This window comes from Protopterus annectens, chromosome 1.part2 (assembly GCF_019279795.1).
Source record: "Protopterus annectens isolate FY-2018-M chromosome 1.part2, PAN1.0, whole genome shotgun sequence".
NCBI classification, from domain to species: Eukaryota; Metazoa; Chordata; order Ceratodontiformes; family Protopteridae; genus Protopterus; species Protopterus annectens.
In genome coordinates this window covers 962,533,127-962,539,126 of record NC_056727.1, presented here as the reverse complement: position 1 = coordinate 962,539,126, position 6,000 = coordinate 962,533,127, and positions in this window count along the sequence as shown.

Here is a 6,000-nt window from a genome sequence, read left to right as displayed (position 1 = left end):
ATACACTCTCCTAGTACTAGGCCTTCTAGCTTCCATAATCACATTTAAAACTTGTTGAGGAAGCTGAGACCTACCATGCTTCAACACAGAATATGCCAAGCTGTGAGATGAAGAGATTGAAGCTTGACATTGAGCAGATGACCGTCCTTCTGAGATAACAGATGAGGAATCAGAGGTAAAGGCCATGGAGGCTTCTTTACAAGACTCCTTAGAAGTGGGTACCAGTGTTGCCGAGGCCAATCTGGAGCTATCAAAATCATCCTTGGCCTGTCCTGTCTGACCTTTAGTAATACCTTTGGAAGAAGAGGTAGAGGTGGAAAGGCATAGACATGAAGGTTTTTCCAACTGAAAGACAGAGCATCCACTTTCCAAGCTGTGTGATGGAACCCCTTTGTGCAATACTTTGGCAGCTGGTGGTTTAGTGGAGAAGCGAACAGATCTATGTCTGGAGTTCCCCATGACACTGTCAATTTCTGAAATACATGAAGATCCAGTTTCCACTGTGGGGATCCATGATTTGTCTGCTTAATACATCTGCTAGGGAGTTCTGTGCTCCTGGCAGAAACCTTGCCTGAAGAGTCAGTTGCAGGCTTAACGCAGTCTCCCATAAAATCATTGCTTGCCTGCATAGAGGATAAGAATGTGTACCCCCTTGCTTGTTGATGTACCACATGACAGTTGTGTTGTCTGTCAGAATCAACACCTGCCCTGGAAGAAGTAACTCCTTGAACGCCATCAATGCAAACTGGACTGCTAACATCTCCTTCATGTTGATATGTAGATGCTGTAGTCTGGCAGGCCACTTGTCTTGTATCCACTTTCCATTTAGATGAGCTCCCCAAGCAGTGTCCGAGGCATCTGTCGTTAAAATCTGACTCGCCTCTGGCGGGTCACAGAGAGTCCCTTGTTTAGGTGACATTCCTGAGCCCACCACAAGAATTCCTTTTGAAGGCAAGGTATTATTTGAATGACAGTGTCCAAATCTTGGCAGTGCTGTGTCCATACATTTTTGAGATACCATTGCAGCTTCCTCATATGCAGTTTGGCATTGGGAAGCACCAGAATACAAGATGCCATGAACCCTAATGCTTGAAGGACTGTCCTTGCAGTCAGCACGGACTGATGAGATAGTTGATGGAAGTAAAGTGACAGACTCTTTTGTTTGTCCGGGTTAAAAAGGCCATCTGGGCTGCTGTATTCAGTCTCACACCCAGAAAGCACATGTCTTGAGAGGGTACTAGACTGGACTTTATTTCGCTCACAGAATACCCTAGGCATCTTAGCACTGCTATGACATATTCCAGATGCTGTAGAAGGTGTTCCTTTTCTTGAGCCAGAATCAGGCAGTCGTCCAAGTAAGGATAAATTTGAATGCCTTGAAGCCTGAAGTAAGCTATCACTGGAGCCAGAACCTTTGTGAATACTCTGGCAGTAGATAAGCCAAAGGGCAATGCAGAGAACTGATAATGAAAATCTCCAGTTGAAACGCAGATACTTTCTGCAACTTAGCCTTATGGGCACATGAAGGTAAGCTTCCTTGAGATCCAAAGTTACCATCCAGTGATCCTTGCCCAGCAGAGGTAACAGTTGCTGTAACGTCAACATCTTGAACTTGGGAATGTCCAGATAAGTGTTGAGGATAGATAAATCCAAAATTGGTCTCCATGTGTTCCCCTTCTTTGGTACTAGGAACAGGCGAGAATAAAATCCGAAGCCCCTTTCTGACACAGGGACTGGCTGAATAGCCCCTATCTGGAGTAACTGAGAAACTTGCTTGTGAGCCTCTTTTCTTTGTGGAGGAGGAACATCTGGCATGCCTTTGAAAGGGGCATTGTGTGGAAATAAAATCTGTACCGTGATGAATGATATCCAGCACCCATCTGTCTTGAGTGATTAAATCCCAATTTTCTTTGAAAAGAGACAATCTTCCTCCCAAAGGAGCTGCCAGACGAGAGTCCACTGGCAGCTGAAAAGGCAGGTCATTGGTTCTGCTTACGAAAGGACTGACCCCTGCCCTCACCAGAAGTCTGAGCAGGTGAACTGTCTGATCTAGGCCTAAAGAACCTTGAGCCCTGCCCCTACCACGTCTAGACCTACCCCTAGACTGGGAACCATAAGCAGGATATGTCCACCCCTTAGCAGGCCAATTTCTACTAAACTTGGAGGCTGCACCTGCAAAAATCTTTAACAGTCTGCATAGACTTAGCTTTGTCCTCCATTTTCTTTAAAACTGCTTCCACAGGCGGTCCAAACAACACATCAGACTGTAAAGGAGCATCCAAAATCCTGGTCTTAACATGCTCAGCTAAATTCTGATCCTTCAACCATGCATGTCTGCGAAGAACAGAACTAGTAGCAGCCACCCTCGAGGAGGCCTGAACAGCATCAAAACCACACTGCAAAGAATGCTTACCCACTTGCTCAGACACATGAACCAAATCCAGCAATTCTTTACACTCAATACCTTCCGCCAAAGCATCCACCTTAGATTTCAATTGTGAAAGGAGATAATTCTGATATTTCAGCATATGAAATTGACAATTCAACGCCTCATGGCTAGAGTGGAAGAAGTATATACTTTCTTACCCCACCTATCCAAAGCCCTTGCCTCTTTATCAGAGGGTACAGGATTTTTAACCACAGAAGCTTTAACACCTTTAGGCCCCTGAGAAACAGTTTCTGGGTCCGCCCTGGGACTCTTAAACAAATACTTATGAGCTTGGGCACCCTATAATACCTATCAGGCTTAACAGGAGCAGGAGGCAAGGAATCAGGGTTCAGAGAAGCCTCTGCAAAAACATCCTCCACCACATTCAACACAGGAGGAATAGCTAAAGGCCTATGCTGGGGCAAAACAAGAATTCCCTAAGCCTTTTCTGGAGTCAGAGTAATCTTGGCCTTCCCATTTAAAGTGCTCCCTCATGGAGTGAAGAGTCTCTGAAATGAAAAATCCTCAGGAGGAGAAGCTGAAGGAGTGGAATCATCCACATCAGAATCAGAATAAGTAGGAAACTCTTGCAAGTCTTCCACAGAAGACTCTGAAGCCTGTGAACACTGTTCAAAACTATCAAACTCCTGTTCCACCCTAGGCCTCTTATCAGGTGGGGGCATAGAACCTCTAATCAAAGTAATCAAATCTTCTGCCATTTTAAGCATATGTTTCTTAGGCACAGAGCCCAAATGCTAGGAGAAGCCCCTACGGAAGCTGACCTTGAGCCTCCTGTAAAAGAAGCGTTGGCAACAAAAGGAGAGGCCCTAACTTCCTTGGGAAGAGAGGGAAGAACAGTTACCTGAGAAGCCCCTCAGCCTGGCCTACCTCCTGAGAGGGCACATCCTGTAACAGTAAAGTATCTGCCTGAGACTCCATAGAGACTCCTGGCAAAACCTCTGGCTCCCCTGAGCCTTCTAAAGGACCGGCGTCCGGGACTGCCGGTTCCTCACCCCTAGACTTCACTGTTTTGTCCTTGCGCTTCTTAGATGAAGCAGGCGGCGGAGCATCCGACGGCATATTATAATTGCAACGCTTCCCAAACACTAACCTAGCACAATCAAGCCTCCTCTTAATAGTGCGCTTGTTAAATCTAGCACAAGAGCGGCAACCAACAACGTCGTGCTCAGGCCCTAAACAAGGTATACACAATGTATGATAATCCCTATGCGGTATCTGCTTCCCACAAGAAATACAGTTATTCACTTTTTCTGACATCCGTTAAATACTGAGGCAAGAAAAACCAAAATGTTCTAACGGGTTACTTAGCCAACTCTGTATTCGGTCTGAAACTCCGGTTTCGAAAATCTCAGAACGCCAACCTGCACTCGCAAAATTGCTTCTGCATCGGACCATGCGGCAAAAAAGACTGAGGAAATGACGTCGGTCATGCGCATTAGTACCCTGACGTTCTGACGTCAGTCTAAGGCGCCATGACCGACGTCAGCCTTATACTCTGGTATTCGGGCCGACTGGGACGCGGACTATACCCAATTGTCAGGACTGCAGCAAGGGAAGACGAAGAACATCTGAAGATATAGAAGCCTGATCAGAGGAATCATAAGGGATATCCAGTCTAGGCCTTTTCTCAGGAGGAGGGTGAGAGCCCTTAATCATAGTTAATAAATCCTCAGCCATCCGTAGTAATTGCTTCTGAGTCTTAGGAGCTGAATCCGAAGAAGCTTGAGCAGAAAGTCTGGGTTTAACAGGAGTCTTTGACTTAGCCTTTGTCTTTGTGGAAATAGTAATATGTGAAGGCCTGAAGACCCCCTCAGAAGCCGGTACCTGCACAGCGGTTCCGGACTCATCTGAAGGAGCGACGTCCGAAGGTCCTGCAGCAGACAAATTACTAGGCCTAGATGGCTACCCATGGGAGTCCGTGTCGGCCATCGGTTCTGAAGTGGCGGACGACAGGGGCTGCAAAAGCCTCACTGACTACCGCGAACCCGAAGCTGGCTCCGGCTGCAAAGTATCCTGTTTGGACCTCGGAGGCCTGTCCTTGTCTTTGCGTTTCTTCTGTATTCCGGTAGTCGGTAAAGTATCAGACGACATCCTATAATTAAATAGTCTACCGAAGTAATTCAAGGCCCAATCGTACCTACGCTTGATAGTGCGAGAATTAAACCTGGCACAGAACCGACAGCAAGAAACGTCGTGGTCAGGGCCTAAGCAAGGTAGACAGTAAGAGTGGAAATCTTTATGAGGTATTTGTTTTCCACACGATACACACTTATTAACTTTTTCTGACATCGGAGGAGCAAGAAAAAGGTTTCCCCAACGGGGTACTTAGCTTTGAGAAGAGAAGTAGAAAACTTCGGATCGACGACAATCATACCACGTTGTCTTGAAAACGCCAACCAACAACTAGCGAACTGCTTCGCACCGCACGGCAAGAAAGACTGGAGAAGATGGCGTCGGCTGTCGACTTTATACCCATGCGTTCTGACGTCAGGGTACTTACTGATACAGCCGACGCCGGACCCAGACTTTGATATTCTGGCCGACCTCGGGCTGCCTGCCGGCAGGAGTACCCTACAGTTATGACTGCAACAGTGAAACCCGAAGAACATGCTCCCTTTACAATACTGACATCCTTGAAATAGAACCAGGGCAATGGTAAGAGCTTTGGAAGACTGGCTGCTGTCTACCTGAATGACAGGATATCCCAAGACTAAAACTAAATTAGTGAATATTATGATAAATGTCAGAGGTTATACCAGAAATCTGAGGCACCATCAACCAATTTTGGTACTGACACTGCTTTTGTGGGGTATCCAGGTGGACTAGTAACCCAATCCCTTACTTGAAAAACATGAAGGGGAATTTCCCCCATATTTTGGACAACTCTTTCCAAAAAAAAGATTTTTTTTACCACAGCCGCACAGCCAAGAAATTGCACATTGTGTACAGTTTCTAGGCTGTATTCACTGAAACCACATATTCACTTCATTAACCAGTGTTAACACTGTATGTTTCCAATGCTACGAGATAAGAAACCCAGAGACTGTTCATCTGAACTTAAACTATGGTTTATATGCATACCAATGTGCAAGCCATACCATACACTAACCTGCTACATTGTGGACAGTGGTGAAAGAATCAGCCCACTTACCCACCAAATAAATCAAAACAGACCCCCTTCCTCTTGATATCTACTATGCTAGAGGTTAAAAGCATGTACTTTCAGTACCAAGGGTGAACCCCTTTTTTCCTCTAGTCTACAAAAAAGTTGAACTGGCCCGTTACTTGCACCACATTGCCAGTGCACAGGAACTCAAGTCATTAACTGACGGAAGACCAGTGGCATTAAAGAAGGGAGTTCCATAACCTTCAAAACCAACCATAAGATCTGCATACAAAGTTATGATTTTACTGCATACTCCAAGTGTTCTGCTGGAGAAAATTAAATTATAGGGCTTTAGATGGTCTGGGTGCATTTTAGAGCATTTTTCCGACCAACTGATGCCCCCTCCATCACTGAAAGTTCCTGAGTGTTTCATCTGGGAAGGTCA